This window comes from Rhinolophus sinicus, chromosome 2, assembly GCF_057876585.1.
Source record: "Rhinolophus sinicus isolate RSI-liver-muscle chromosome 2, RSI-T2T, whole genome shotgun sequence".
In the NCBI taxonomy this organism is placed as follows: Eukaryota; Metazoa; Chordata; class Mammalia; order Chiroptera; family Rhinolophidae; genus Rhinolophus; species Rhinolophus sinicus.
This window is the reverse complement of record NC_142502.1, coordinates 170,295,841-170,312,311: the sequence shown is the minus strand read 5'-3', so window position 1 is coordinate 170,312,311 and position 16,471 is coordinate 170,295,841. Positions and strand designations below refer to the sequence as shown.

Below are 16,471 nucleotides of genomic sequence, written 5' to 3'. Positions count from 1 at the left end.
AGGAAGCGTTAGTCAATGCCTTTCTAGTTATCACTATTCTTGGGTAGCAGATGTGACTGAGTTCAGTTAACCAGCATTCCTCAAATACGGACAACAAACTATTCCTATTTTTGCAGACTGCTTTTAGATGTCATTATTAAAAAAGATCTACCACTTGGCCATGATATGCTTCCACTCGAGAGGAACTTTACACTCTTGATGTGAGTACGTGGAAAGTGCAGTAAGTCCTCACTTAATGTTGTCAATAGATTCTTGGAACTGTGGCAGAATGATATATAAGGAAACCAGTTTTACCGTAGGCTAATTGATATAACTAAGAGTTAAGTTCCTACAGAGTCTCATCAACATCATAACAAAACAACCTTAAACAAACGACATTATTTGAGGACTTGCTATAATTTGAACATTCTTTTCTGGATCATAAGACTTACTTGCTTTCATCCAGAACAGAATTTCAACAACCACAATAGGTTCATAATAGTAAAACTAAACAAAGTTTTCAAACAGTTTACCAATTTGTTTTTGTTAAAGAAATAAATAACCTTTCCGATCAGTGGAAACATCATGAATATGTTGGTTCCAATATTAGTTCCCTTAGTAATTTAAGTAGACTGTAACCACCTCTTATGTTACTAAATCAGTCAAAATAAAGGCTTATATTTTAATACAGATGCTCCTAGACATTTGATGGGGCTGCGTCCTGGTAAAATCTTTTCAACTTAAAATGGGTGTAAGTCGAAAATGCCTTTAATACACCTAAACTCCTGAACACCAGAGCTTAGCTTAGACTACCTTAAACATGCTCAGAACACTTACATTAGCCTACAGTTGGGCAAAACCATCTAACACAAAGTCTATGGCATAATAGTGTGAAATATCATGTCATTTATTATGCTATCACTTTCATACCATCGTAAAGTCAAAAAGTTGAAAGTTGAACCACCGTTAAGTGGGAAACCATCAGTACTTTAGGGATGGAAATTGGTAACAACTGAAAGTAAGAAAGACTTGATAGGACTTTTGTTTAGACTTGACAGATGAACAGAGTTTAGACAAAGGGAAACGTATTATAAAAAGTTTGTCTTGTATCTATTATCATTAAAATTGTGCTTATTAAATGTTTATATTTAAACATCCTAAAGAGATTTTTTTTGTAAATGCATATAATCTGAGTCTTATTTAAAGCCTACGCTTTGTAGCTAATACTGTGCGATCAATGCATGCCGGTAACAGCATCAGAATAAAAATTTATGATGAACCCATCCCTATACCCACATTGGTCAAGTATCACAGAAACAATATACACGTGCTTAGCAGAGAAGGGCTGTAGAGAGCAGCAGAGTAAGGGAGAGAGTTTAGAGAACTGGACCTTGAATTAGATCTTAAGGAATAGTAGGATTTGATTTGGTAAAGAAATTGAAAGAGTACAGTCAGAGTTGGCGATCCAACAGTGGAGACTGGCCCGATTGGAGCCCAGTGTTCAACTTTTTAAGTTGTGAGATCTAAGTTAGAGGTAGTCTTAGTTGTCATGAAGTCTAACAAAGTAGGAAAAAGAACAGAATTAAACAGTGGGAGTTGTGAAGATAATATTTATGACTTTATAAATACTCTGGGACTGGTGAGTAAATTGTTCCCTTCTTAGTATTCCAAGGGAGTTGATTATCTTCCTAAGCAGTTTATTACTTCTTCTCAGATAAAATAAGATCTATTGGCTTTATCATCCTCATAATCATCTCAAAATAGGCTTCTTTTAAATTTTCTGCATGAATTATGTTCAGGTTAAAGGAAGACTCAGTAAAAGTAATTGGATCTCATGTTTTTTAAATCTTTTTTGATCCACGAGTAAGGTATTTACAGACAGTAAAATGGCATATAGTAGGGGAAAAAGTATGATTTATCCTAATTAAAAAGCTTTTTCCTAGGAAAGAATCATTGGAAAAATGTCTTATTTGTGTTTTTACAAATGATTTTGAGAATTAAAAAAAAAAATCTTGCCTTTTCTGTATATGGCTGTAGATGGTCATAATTTTATATTTGCAAATATTGCTTTGATCTAAATTAACCTTTTTCAGCAGTCGTGTCCTGTTTGCAAAGTCAGACACTCATGGACTTTGTAGATTCTTTCTCTAAAACACCAGCCATGTGTCTGAAATTCTAGGTGCTAATAGAATCTTTAGATACAAAGTCTGAGAAGACTCACTGAGTGCAGCAACTAGGATGTATTTGTTGACCTTCGAGAAAATAGTTTCTCAGGAACGGGGGGTGCCAGAAGCCAGATGAGAGTGGAGTGAAGATTGATACGAGCCAGTAGAGATAGTGTAGCTGATTCCTGCAGGAGTTTGCCGATAAAGGACAGGAGAGAGTTAGAGTAGCCAGTACAGGCAGGTGCATCCAAGATGACTAGGGCGAGGTGAGTAGTTCTAAAGGCTGAGAAAACTCAGCGGAGGAAAAGCTGAAAGTGACATGGATTAATGATGGAGCAAATTTTTCTAAGAAATTGAGAGGAGCTAGAAACAAAGGTAAGAGGATTCCTCATTTTCTAGGGCAGGAGGAAAGGTTGAATATAAATATATATTTTGGTTTGGGGAGTAGCTAGTGAGCAAGTGAGGGATTATTTGATGGAAGACTATTCTCTCGGTTTGATCAGAGGTTAGGTGATCTGATGATGATGGTGGAATTGATCAATGGGAGTTTGGAACGATTGCTGTGGAAATGAGAAAAGGAAGCTGATGAAAACAAGTTCAAGCATTGCTGACCTCAGGCCACAGGCCCAGTCTGATTCCACTGCAGCTTTAAGCTGCACCCCACGTGGTGACCGGCCCTGCCTGCATGGCTGCACTCCTCACTCCGCCTGCAGCGCTCCCATTGCTGCTGCGTCGTGGTCGGCTGTGCCTGTTCTTTTATGCCCAGCTCAGGGCGATTCTTGCTCAGTCTGTTCAGCTGGCAGTGCTATTAGTCCTCCTCTAATCTTCTTCTCCAGCAACTGAAACACTCTTAAGAATCGCATAATTTGCAAATATGTTTTATCTTCCTTTCAAGATTGCAATTCCCTTTGGGGCAAGAATCATGAGTTTGTCAGTGTCTGTGTTTTTGTTTCTCTCTGCCTAGGGCAGTGCTGCTATATATATATATATATATATATATGTATATATATATATATATATATATATATATATATATATATATGTATATATATATAGTTCAATAAATATTGAACGAATAGATTAATGAAGGAAGCAAATCCGCTGCAACCAAATTGTATAAGAGAGCAGTGGACCTCTATGGAAGGTAAAGTTTGTCAGAATTCTTTAGCTGGCTAATAACCCACAGGCATCAACTTGTAGAATATTACTGTGTGTGTGTGTGTATCTTCCCTTTCACAGTAGCAGTGAAATATATTGTATTTGTACATGATTACTCTACCTTGCTGGCTCAAGTTTTGTAGTATTTGGCTTATTTGTATTCTAGGCATGAAGAGCTCACACCAAGCACAATATTGTGTCCAACTTTTTTTTTTATGCAGCTTTTATCTCGGCGTTTCTAATGGTAAGGGCGCTAATGCCATATGTACCACACACCCAGAGATTAGGCTTCCTTTTGAAATCCCTTTTGTTTCCCACTCAGTGACTCACGGTGCCATGCTGAAGGAGCTTTGTGTACCAACATGAGCATCTTATGCCGCTGGCCCTACAAGATCTGGGTAGGAGAGGAAAACTCACGGTGAAAACAAGGCGGCAGCAATTACAGAAAATGGCTGTGTTAGACTTAGCACAGGACAGTGGCGAGTGCCTGAGAAATCTCAGTGTTAGGAAGCCTTGGTTTCCATGGTCTAGGAGCTCCCAGCATTTCCGTGGATGATGGAGGTCTTTCATCCTCTTCTAAAATCACTTCAGAATTTTTAATAATTCAGATCTTTGTATTCTGCTGACCATTTTCCTGCCCTATGAACCCGTTCATTTTATTTATACTCTAATTAGCTCTTCGGTGTTTTTATCTCAAGTGTTGGCCCACACAAATTTAAGATATAGCTAAGTTAGCCAACAGATATAACTAGCTACTTATTGGGTAGTAATTAGAAGTACATTATTGTGGCTTATTGTTAATATAAAACTCGGTAGTTAGATCTTAATTTGCATTACGTAACCTTGTTTGGCATTATTCATTTGTGCGAATTCAGAAGGTTTTCAGATGCTTCTCATGCCTCTTCTGCCATTTTGGATTCGGAGATAGAGAGAGCAGTCATACCTCCGAGCCCTGTCTTCTGAGCACCATCACCCCTGCCCACGGCCTGGAGAGCACACACTTGAACTGTCCCCTTGTCTCAGTGGTGCTGGCCCATCCACTTACATCCAGGTTTTCCCACCTCAACCCCAGTGCAGTCTCTGGAAAGATACTGCTAAACCTTACTCTCACCTTGGGGGAGGGTGGTCGGGACAGAGAAAACCCTCAAATTCTAGGTTTATCTGCTGAAATAATCCAGAGGAGGAGAGTACATTAGTAAGTGGAGTGAATAAAATGCAGAGAAAAGAGGAAAAGGAGTCTTGCCAAGCAAACTGCCATCATTTCTGTGGCAGTTCCTGCCTATATTGTTATATTTCCACTCACTGGCTTTTTCCGGCTCCTATGTGTTTATATATGTAGTTTTGTTTGGAAATCACTCAGGATTTTAGCTTTTTTCTCCCACTGAAAATAGTATGTAGGGATATTTGAAGTGGACAAGAAGGTGAGAAAAAAAGGGTCATTACTATTTGTGGCCAATTCTTCCGTCAAACTTCCTGATGCTGTCAGCTAGAAACAGTCTCTCCCTTCCCTAAATTCCTACAGCAGCTTAATTGTACTTCTGTTAGGACACCTCACTTTGTTTTGTACTCGCTTCTACAGACCTCATTTTTCTACCCTATTAGCCTATCGGCTTCCCTGCTCTTGCCTCTTTTCCAGCCCTCAGTACATGCAGCCCAAGGCAGCTTGGTTGTTGCGGTTATTCTGGTTAGTCACCTCATATCTAGAATGGTTTTAGTAATAAAGAGGACTTCTTGTGAATTTAATGAATCCATTCAAGATATAATATGTTTTGTAGGTACAGATACCGCAGCCCTAAGGAAGGTTAAAGGTCATGGCTTTGTAGAGGTTGTATAGGTTAAAGGTCATAGTGTAGAGGTTGATGGCAGAGGACCATGCTCTGGCAGGATTCTGGAAGGTTTTCTGGATTACTTGTAATTGTCTAGTTTGTTGTCTGCAGTTGGACAGTGTCCTTTCCAAGTAGTAGGATTTGGTCATAGTTGCTGATGCAGCTTAGAAAAAAAAATATTTCTTTGATAATAATTAGTCTGACTTTTTCCTACTTGAGGGTCATGAGACCTCTGTAATGATTAGAATCGAATAGAACTGGCTGTATTTTAGGCTGTAATATGAAGGTCTTTTGACTTTAGTGATGTCCTTAGCTTCTCAAGCACAGCATGAAGCATCAGTGATCTTGCCAACGATGTTATTTGGTCCCCATTAACCTGGGGGTTTAGGAAATAAAGAACCAATTGCTGTCCTGATAAGGAACCAAAAATATTGTATTTCAAAACCTCTAGGCCTCCTTAAAGACATGAATAAAGGTAAAGTTTTAGAAATCAGAGTGCCTTTGTAAAAGCCAAGTGACAATCTCTACAAAAGAAATATGGGGTAAGTAGGAAATAATCTCAGTCATCAAGAGGATGGGTCATTTTCCCAAACAGCCGCCTCTCTGTTGACCATCCTATCTGCCATGTTGCCTTTATTAAAACATAGCAATCTGCTCATCTCGTGCTTCTTCCCTGCTGCCCTTAAGTGAAAGCTGTTTATTCTCACATCTTAATACCTTATGACGTTCTTAATTCACCTCTGGCTTATGCACCTTGGAGTTGGAAAAAACAATCCAGATTTCTTTGAGCCTTTTGCGTCTAAATAAAGCAACTTCTGCTCCTCTCCGATATCAATCGATCCTTCTGTCCACCCTCTGCCTCAGCCCTCGTTTCACAGCACTTCCCTTCCATCCCTGGTCTAGCCATTCTCTTAGGTAACTTCACTGTCTATGTGATGACACATTTAGCCCAGCTTCTGGATCTCCCAATTTTGTCTTTCAGAACTGATCTACCTGTTAAATGTCAAACGTCTCCTTCTCTGACCACAGTCTCTTCCGTTACAACTGTCAAAAGTTATTCTGACACCTCCCCCGTCCAAGTTGTTCCTAACCCCCATTAAGATTTCTTTTCCCTTAATGCTTTTATTCTTTTCCCCCATTCATAATCCTCCTCCTGCCTCCCTCTTTTTCCTATCCCAGTATACTCTAGGCCCATCCTTTAAAAGCATACTCCAGTCGCATCCTCAACTCCTTAGCCCCCTGGCCCTCGCCTGGTAGAGGTGCCGTGCTGTGTTTTGCCTTCTCTACATGGCAATGGCTTTGAGCTCTGTGAGACAATCCCCCCAAACCGTGCAGATCACTGCCAAAAAGAATCACTGGTCGCCGTAGTAGTTTTCTAGATGCTGCTGTAACAAATGATCCCAAACTAGGGTGGCTTAAAAACACCAAATTTATTCTCGCACTGTCTAGAAGTTAGAAACCTGAAACCAAGTTGTCGGTGGCCACGCTCCTTCTGAAGTGTCCAGGGAGGAATCCCTCCGGGACTCTTCTGGCCTCTAGTGGTGGCCAGCAACCTTTGGCCACCTTTGGCCTGTGGTCACGTCACTCCCGTCTTTGTGCCTGCATCTTCACCTGGCCTCCTTCCCTCTGTCGCTCCTCTTCTTGTAAGGACACCACTCAGACTGGATGTAGGGCTCGCCCGATTCAGTACAGCATCATCATAACCTAACTGATATCAGCTGCACAGGCCGTATTTCCAGACAAGGTCACATTCTGAGATTCCAATGGATATGAATTTGGGGGGACACTATTCGACCCAGTTTCCGATCTCAAAATGACCCTCAATGGTGACTATAATTTGCCCATCTGAAGCACTCCAGTACCGCCACCCACCCATTTCTTTTACAAAGAAATCAGACACCATCACACCAGAACCCCCTCCCCCTCCCCCTCCCCTCCCCTCCCCCTGCCCCTCCCCTGCCCCTCCCCTGCCCCTCCCCTCCCCTCCCCCTCCCCTCCCCCTCCCCTCCCCCTCCCTCTCCCCCTCCCTCTCCCCCTCCCCCTCCTTTCCCCCTCTCCCCCCTTTCCCCTCTCCCTCTCTACAAACCTGCAGATTACCTGAGTCTGCATCCATGTTTTCTTCCTGTTGTAATAAAAGATAATTTTTCTGTCTAAAACTTCATTTTTCCCCCCCAGCTCCACACTGGATCCTATCTCTCCTGCCCCCTCAGGAAACCTCGCTGTAACACCCACCCCCCTTTTTAAACCATGTCTTTAAGCTCTAATTTACTAATGGTTCCTTGTCTTCAGCAATTAATGTCATTTAAATATCTTCAGTCTTTAAGAAGAAAAGACAAAGGAAAAAACTATACGTCTACACGGAATCAGTTTTTCATCCCCACCCCTACCCCAGCTTTCATGCTACCTCTTTCTTCCCTCCAGACACAGGCTTCTTAGAAGAGCTGTCAGCTCTCTGTCACCAAATCCTTATCCCCTAATAGCTTCACAACACTTGGTAGTCTGTCGTCCAGCCCTTATAGTCCATGGAACATGAACAGTCTTTCAAGGACCACCTGGTTGTAAAACCCAGGTCTCGTCCCTCCTTGCCCCCTCACGAACACTTGACTTGGATGGAGAGTCCCTTCCTCTACAAACATCCCCTGTCCTGAGGGGAGTTTAGGGAGAACTGAGGGAGAAGATAAACTAGATAGAGCTAGATGACTTTTGAGATCTCGTCCAATTCTAAGATTTGATGCTTTTCTGAGATTTCAGGAACTTCAGTTCTCTTTGTTTATAAAACTTTTAGGCAATTTGTGGTTATTTAAATATGGTAGTGCTTTTTAAAAAATAATGTTGAGACTACAATATATAACATTTTTCTCATGAAGTTACTGTAATTTCAAAGAGATTATTTTTAGTAACTATTTGTTATGATAAAATTTCTCAGAAATACACAACACACTCGGGAACTTTAAATAGAAACTAGCTGTACTGAATTTAAAGTTCTAAGATCTGAAGATAGAAACTTTGATATATTAAGTTACCTTTGAAGTACTGAAGTCTGAAAAATTCTCTTGTAATATAAGGTTTTTATATCTATAAAAATAGGCTTATTATCTGATTTAATTTTTCAAAAGAGTTGGATGACAGAGTAATAATATAAGAGAAAATGGAAACTAACTGGTATAAAAGAGTTAAGCAAAACTTCAATAGTTTATAATTTCCTCCCTTTCCTAACAGTATCTATAGTATGAAGAACTCAGTTGTTTATGGTAAACAGTTTTTTGTTTTTTTTTCAAACAGCTCTCCTTTTAGGTAAATAGTTTGTTAGAAGTGGAGCCATTTGATTTTATCCAAGAACAATGTTTAAAAGATAACTGGCCAGTCTTTAAGTTGTCGTAGCCATTCCAAATGTTCCCTCGTCTTCTTAGCCTAAAGATGCAGCGAGGTCCTGCCAATACCAAAAGAGTCTTGTCTTGCAGCCCCTCCAGCCTGGCTGTTAGCCTTCAGCATCTCTTTCCAGGTCCACCAATACTTTCCCAGTATTTCTGTCTCATGGCTTCTGACCCTCTGGTAGAAGTCTGCTCTGGAAGCCACCTTGAGCAGGTCGTCTCATGGCTGGCACAGGCCGTAAGACACTGCTTTGCTGCCTGGGGTGTGGCTTCGTGTGCTCCCCACCCTGCCAGCCCGCCAAGGGCTGGGTGGCCCTGTCCTACTCGTCTGCCCTGATGGGAGTCCCTCCTGGAAAGAGTTCTTCAGCTTTTAATTAGAATCCTCTCTCTCCCTGGGAGTCAGACCTAATCCTTGGGAAATAACCTTGCCCTCCTCTTCTGCCCCTTTTATCTGTTTCTGCTCCTGTGCCTGTGCCCCAAACATCCTCTTCAGAGACCTCTCTGCACTGACCTATCATTGATGCACTTAAATGGGGGTAGGGAGGATGAAAAGTTGTATCAGAGGTACCGGTACAGCTGCCTGGCTCCAGGATTCTGAGGCTTCAAACTCTCCCTTCCTTTTAGTCCCTCTGTCCGCTTCAGTTTTGTCCAGCTGTAACAAATTAATAAAACACCCAATGAAATCTAGCCAAATAAAGCCACAGAAGTTGTTAAAAAAAAGTTGTTAAAAAAAAATCTCTCCAATATGAATTGCTACAAACTTGATAGTTTAGCAAGATTTTGGTAAACAGTACGTTTTGTAAATTCTGCAAATTGGTTATTTGGCAATTGGATCCTTTAGCAAATTGGCCTGCTTTCCAGTTCATCAGATATTAAATCTCAGGTTCACTTGGGACGTCCTCGTGCCATAGCGCTTTCATGACAGTGAGCCTCAAAACACTTTTAAAATATTATATAATGTCTTCCAATTGAAGTAATTGTTCCACATTTAGTTTTATTGAGAACAAAATGTTGTCATCTCTCCGGGGTTTAGTCAGTGTATGCAACACCATTACAAATAGATCTTCTAGGATATAGTGTTTGAGTACACTGCAATATAACTGCATGCTGACCTTGTTTTAATTTATTTTTAATTGGATGAATTGAGGAAAGGGTGAAACTAATATTTATTTAAAAAGTAGAGAAAAGGGACAGTGTGTTACCATCTACTCAAGATTTAAATTAAACATACAATTGAATAAGAATATATTTTCCTTCTGTTTAATTCTTAAATTATAAAACTATTGATATGGTATGTCTGTTTTTTAAGCACTAGTATTATTAGAGTGAATTGAATTTATGTATTATACTGCAAAAAAAGTACAAATGTGTCTACATATAAATTGATACTACTATAAATAAAAGCTATTTTATCTTTGTTATTCAAAGCATATTAAAGTATCCAGCTATGAGGGATGAGCTTTTACCCAATGCCCTTTGGGTCTGCTGTAGCTCTTATAAAATTTTGTGTCCTTTTTTGCTGTCTTTGACAAATATTTAGTAAAAAGCCTGGATTCTTTTTTGCTGCTCACTCAGCATTTGAAAAGGGTCCCTTGTAATAAAACCCAGCATCCAAGAGGTGATTCAGACTAAGTTTCCTGCCTTCTGTGTGGCATTTTCAATTTTATTTTATTAAATTGTTTGTTTTGAAACAGAGGTGATAATTATGTTTCCTCATGAGCGAGAGTTCAAGAGCACCTGCCTTCAGTGCTGCCCTTCTGGTGCGTTTGATTTCACTTATAAAATCGTTCTACTCTTATTAGATTTTACCTAGAGAAGATGTTTGGAACCCGCTGTGTCTATAAGGATTGTGGATCCTTCTGCATAAGAAGGGCCTGCATCCAAACAACCTCCTAGTGGTTCTAGAACATTTGTGGGTGAAGATGTGGTTTAAAATGTCACTTGAAAATAGTTTTGCCACTCAGAGGAAGATGTGACCGCAGCCGCAGCCGAGCTCCTTCTGCCTGCGCCTGCTCCTGCTCCTGACTCACCGCTGTTCGCTCTCGCGGAGGAACAAGTAATCGGGGAGCCGCGCAACTGCTCTGTGGCTTTTAAAAATGCTGGAAAGACACCCCTGGAACCGAGGTGGCGATTCACCGAATTAGAATGGCTAACCAGCCGCAACGTAAAATCCTTGGAGAAGGCGAGTGACTTCATCAGAGGCGCAAAGGGAAACTGGTCCAAGTGGAAGGACCATTTCCGATGCCTGCCAAGACTGAGGTCACTACAAGGAGAACTCCCTGTGGGGAAGGGCCTAAGACTTCGCGTCGTTTTCAGAGGAGGATCCACGAGCGACTCAGTGCCGTGGCACAGCCCTTCTGAGACTGATAAACAGATTACTTCCATCAATATGGAGTTGAGATTGAACTCACCATTGCAGATGCTTAAATCAACCTCTTTAATAAACTATCAGTTATTAAAAAAAAGTTTTGCCAGCTATTTACTTTAAACTTCCATCGTTGACTTTGTACTATAGGGCTTTGGGGAGAATGGTTTTCAGATAGGAAAAAAAGATAGCTGTTTAGCTATTCTTTAGCTGAAGCTAAATTTATAGGTGGCAAGCAAATCACCTGATTTCTTAAAAGAAGTGAAGAATGCATTCAAAAGAATAAGAGATTTGATTTGCCCTACCAAGAAGCAATAAACCTATTTACTACTCATTCCTACATGAAGATGAACCTAACATATACAGAGAGTGCCACAAGAATGTATACAACTTGAAGGAAGGAAAAACTGTATTAAAATTGTAACACTGAATATATACCGATAACAAAAGATGAATACAAATGGTGTATTTTGGGGGCAGCCCCGGTATATATTCTGGGAGTGATGAGGCGTGTCTCCTCCACAGTGAAGGGAATTAATCGGCAAATTACAACTTACTTTGGATTGGAAACTTGACAGGGAGACAGATCATCTTATGTTTCACTGTTTGAAACTCAGTAAGTGTTTCAAGAACTAATTATCTAGCAGCAGGTAGTGACATGGAAATATATTAAAATATACATATAAAACTTAGATACTCAAGCATACAGAAAGGCCAGGTCAATTGGTGTTTACACAAAATAAGGTTCAAGGGTGCCAAATATATTAAAATAAAAAAAATAGTACTAATAAACCATCAATAATAAACCATATGCCTGGCCAAAGCTAATTGATATGCCATCCATTATTTGTCTAGATATCACCAATGAAATATACTATATGATTTGTAACATCAAAGCATGCTGTGATGTTACAAGTTTAATGTGTAAAATTTTCCCTTCTTTTCAATCCTTCAACTTAGAGGTAAAATTGGATAGCTGATACAGTTTGCTTTGTATTTGTCCATCAGCAGGTAGAAGAGTGCTATTTTCACAGTTTTGGGCATTGTAAAAAGTTTGTATAACAAATGTATATAGTACAACTATAGAAGGAAAAAATGTTACTTTCTAAACTAAAATGTGGCGATCAACTGCTAAACTATCCCCATCACGTCTGTAAAATGAGGATACCTGCCTCATAACATTGTCAGGAACGAATGACAATCTGTGTTAAGAGCTTAGCTCAGTACCTGGACCACTCTTAGTGTTTCATAAATACATTATCATAATTACTACTAATTATCTGTTCAAGTATAGAGTTCGGCTGCTGAGCTTTGAGTTTAGCATTGAACTGAAGTCGGATATTTATGTTACATTCTTTAAGGTCATCAAGTGGAAGTCCTGTTGGAACTACTTTTATTGCATTAAGTAAACAATGTTATTTCATTAATTTTTAAATTTAGGTTATCATCATCTATAAACATTAAAAGTAAGTGTTTTATATTCATGCATTATACTTGGAATGTTAGGATAACTGATAGAGGAAATAATTCTACAGAAGTTTTATTGAGCACCTGCTATAACCAGGCCCTGAAACTACAATAGTTAATAAAACACAGAACTGACTTCCCTAAAAGCCTAAAGCCCACAGGCGATTAAGGGAGACAAACGTGAATAATTAATGACACACTACATCATTTCATCTTTCTTTGTCTCTCTCTTTGCCCTAAATGCCCCATTTAGCTTAGAAGTGAATACCTATACACCTTGAAAACTGGGCTTGGTTTTTTCTCTTCTTAGAAATTTCCCTTCCTCACCCCTTCCACCATAGTTATTCTTTCCTTCCTTTGAATGGCTCTGTAGCTTGTATATTCTTATATCAATAGTATAGTAAGGTGTTTATTTACATGCTTGTCTCTCCTACCAGACTGTTAACGAGAGTTATCACTCATCTCTGTGATGCCAGCTCCCAGCACAGGGCTTAGCACATACCAAGCACTTAATAAATATGCATGAGTGGATACTGTCTACTCACTCTTCTCCCCTCTACGGTCGTCCCTTTCCCATATTCCAACATGCACTTTGAAAAGAAGTGATGGAACATCAAAGAAGTGAACCAAAACTCATTAATAGAAAGGAATATTAAATAACTAATTTGACCGATAAGAAAACATTTTTGTTTCCTAGCTTAATAGTTATATTCATGTATAGTGAAGCTCTATTAAAGTGACTTTCTCAATTCAGAATGAATTATATTGTTTATAGAACAGGACTGAATATATCATTATTTTATGTATGAGAAGGGGGTTGCCAAGCAGAGAACAGTGTGAATAAAACTGCTGGAGGGTTGATTAATGCGTTTCATACATTTTAACAGCATCCAATTAAGTATATTCAGTTACGTGATTGATTACAAATGATAATAAAAGAGTCATCTATTTATTAAAGTACCTCCAATAGGAACTATTATTTGCCAATCTGCTACTAGCAGTTTCCTTTAACAATACACTTGAAGCAACAAAAATGCTATTCGTAAAGAAATCTAAAGTGGAAAATAGTTCCTCTTCCTTCCAGTTAATCCAAATTAAAGAGCTCTTGAACTCCCTACCCTTAGTGATGAATGGCTGTGGAATAAAGTCTTAGTTTAAGGACTTTCTTAATTTAAAATCAAATCCAGTATCAGTATATTCTGGCATATGAACCATAGATTCCATATATCCATTCAAACCAATATTCAAGATTTATGATAAAACATTCACTGGTAAAAAAAAAAAATTCACTGGTGGTTAATTTTATAAGGATTTTAGTAGATGTATCTCATAAAGCTTATTGAAAAATTCTCAACTCTTAGAAACCTACTTTTCGTGAGATGAAACTAATTAATCAGCAAGGTCTAAGACTTCCTTTAAGAAAGATAATTACTTTTATTACTAATGCTCAGTTTTATTTCAATGTTGCCTGATTTGACCTTGCTATGATTCTGTATAACAAAACTAAATATTTTAGGGTGATGTACTATGTCTCTTAAGAAGCTTTTTCTGGTCAGCCATTTTTGTTATTTGAAAACTAAGGTATATTTTACATTTATACCCAAATGAGGTTTGTTTTGTTGGACTAGATAAAAAAGTTAATGTAGCTGCCGTCTATGTTGTATCCCCTGGACTTGCGTTACTGTTATTTAATTGCATATCAGCCTACCTGCCTGCCCACCCTCTCTTCGTACACCTTTCTATCTTCTTTAACTCTTTCAGTTCATGTAAGTGTAGCCAAGAAATCCAATGCTATTTCCAGTTGTCTAAATTACCTAAGGCAAAATGAAATAAGTCTTAAACTTTATTAACACCAACACTATTAAGAGAATATTATACTGCAACTTCAGTAAAACAATCAGATTGATTATATTTTGTCTTTCCAAAGAAAGTCACATTCAAGGAAATACTTTTCCTGTACTTGGTAAATTGTTCATTTTAATTATTGGCAGAATGAATTAATTAGAATTTAACATTGCTTTCTAAAAAGAGTATCCCTGGCAAGCTAATCAAGAATTCGCCATACTACTTAAATCTTAGTATGTCTGCAAACTCCATTATGAAAAAGTTTTAAAAACCGGCAAAGTGGCATATCACCCTTATATTTTACTTGGGATTAATCCTAGCGTCAATCTAGTTGGAGAATAATAGAAAATTTTGCCTGACACAAACTTCAGGGAAATATTAATCCAGCCCTCTCACGTAGTATTTTATTCAGCTTGGGTTCTTTTTTTGAATCAGTGGGTTGTACAATGGTATAAAATTTCACATCTCAATAATTAAATTGTTTTGGCTCCATAGTGAACTGAGCTTTCTCTTTCTCTTGCCTAAAGTTTAAGCACCACTAAGAAACCCCTGCCATACTAGTCCCCCTGTGCTTCACTGTGATTTCTTCACTCCTACTTCAGTTATAAGCAGAAGACATTTCTGTGACATCATTTTATTAGGTTGGTGCAAAAGTAATTGCAGTTTAAAAGGTTGAAAATAATTGTAAAAACTGCAATTACTTTTGTACCTACCTAACAGAAGACAATTTCCTGTGTTTCATCAGAGCATGTAAAATTCTAATTCTAAAGTTTTGTTCATTCCGTGACCATCTGATTAGTTTTATTTCCTACTCCTCACTCAGTTTCAAAAAAAAACCACAAGAAATGTAATACAGGTTTTCTATTTTAATGAACTTTTAAGTTCACACTTGCGTTTTTAGGAACTGGAAACTTGAGAATATGGTAGCGGCCTGCTGTTTTTCATTAGAAGTCTTATTGTACTATATGACTTTTTAATCTATGTGTATATGGTATTCTAATAAAAATTAAGGAAGAATAATCAAAAGTTTCATAAACTTGTTCATGCCAGATATGTTTTTGTCTGTGTTCAAATAGTCCTACCAATTCACCTAGTTTTTACCCAACATTTTATTATGAAAAATTTCAAACATACAGCAAAGTTCAAAGAAGTTTATAGTGAACATCCATACACTCCCATCTAGAGTCCACCCTAAACATTTTACTCTTCTTGATTATGTATCTTTTAGATAATCGCTTGGTTGAGCATAATCCCTGACAAAACCTCTTTTATGAATTCCTTTTTGTCGCTTACTTTTCTTAATTTGCATCAAGATGTATGCTGTTTCATTTAGTCTTATTTACTATGATTCCTTGAATCGCATGTGCATGCGTGTGTGGGTGTATATACACGTTTTCAGAATCAGAGTTCCAAGGTGTTGACAGCAGAGTGGCCAGTCATTTCTACTGGATTAACCATCATGTGGGAAGGTCTTTTACTTCTCAGCACAATGTATAAAGTCGTGATCTCCTGTCTTCTTTCCACTCTTGTCTTAGGAATTCCATTTTAATTGAAATGAAACAGTACCTAATTAATACTTCTTCAGGAAGAAAACAACAATGAAGCAGATTTTATTGGATATTTTTAAAGGTGTCTACATTTATGCCATATTGGAGTCTTGTTATATAATCCTCAAATACTTGAATGAAACATAAAATAAGCATTATACATATATATTTTCCTCTTAAATCATAGCTATCACCTAAAGGCTATCACCTTATTTATGCTAGTTTTCAGAAATGATTGCCTGTAGATTTTATTGGTGTGTCTTTGACCTTTCTCTTTTATGTTCCTTAAAGATGAGTTTTAATCATAGCCTTTTTGTGAATAAGAGGTTTATTATATATCTTTTATTCCCTGAAATTTAGAGTCAGTTTTCATTGTGTTGTCTGGTATACAGCCATTTCTTATCACTGAATTTCTCCCATCTTTTATCTATTTTCTTTCTAGGTACTGCTCTGTAATACATTATTACTGGTGTACAGCAGCCCTCCTGACCGTTTTCCTGCTTGTTTGATTTCCCATTCCTTGTCTTTCTCTGAGACCCATGCTCTTGCTGATTTTTATAGAAGAACCAGCTTTAGTCATTCATTCAAATCACTAATGTGTAGATGATGTGCCAGCACTAACTTGAGCTACACGGCGATGCCTCCACCTTACCTCCATTCTGCCAAACTTGGATTCTCAGTGCCCATTCCCAACTGGAACATTTGCCCTTTTTTGCAATGCCATTCTCATCCATCCTCCCAGTTTCAT

At 38.3% G+C, this 16,471-nt stretch overlaps 1 protein-coding gene and 1 pseudogene across 8 annotated transcripts in view; both read left to right on the top strand.

Annotated features, from left to right (window-relative positions):
* LCLAT1 (lysocardiolipin acyltransferase 1) overlaps positions 1-16,471 on the top strand; it is a 159,493-nt gene that overhangs the window by 111,561 nt on the left and 31,461 nt on the right. The gene's annotated exons all lie outside the window — the stretch shown is intronic.
* LOC109449223 (small ribosomal subunit protein uS10 pseudogene) lies at positions 3,665-16,117 on the top strand (annotated as a pseudogene).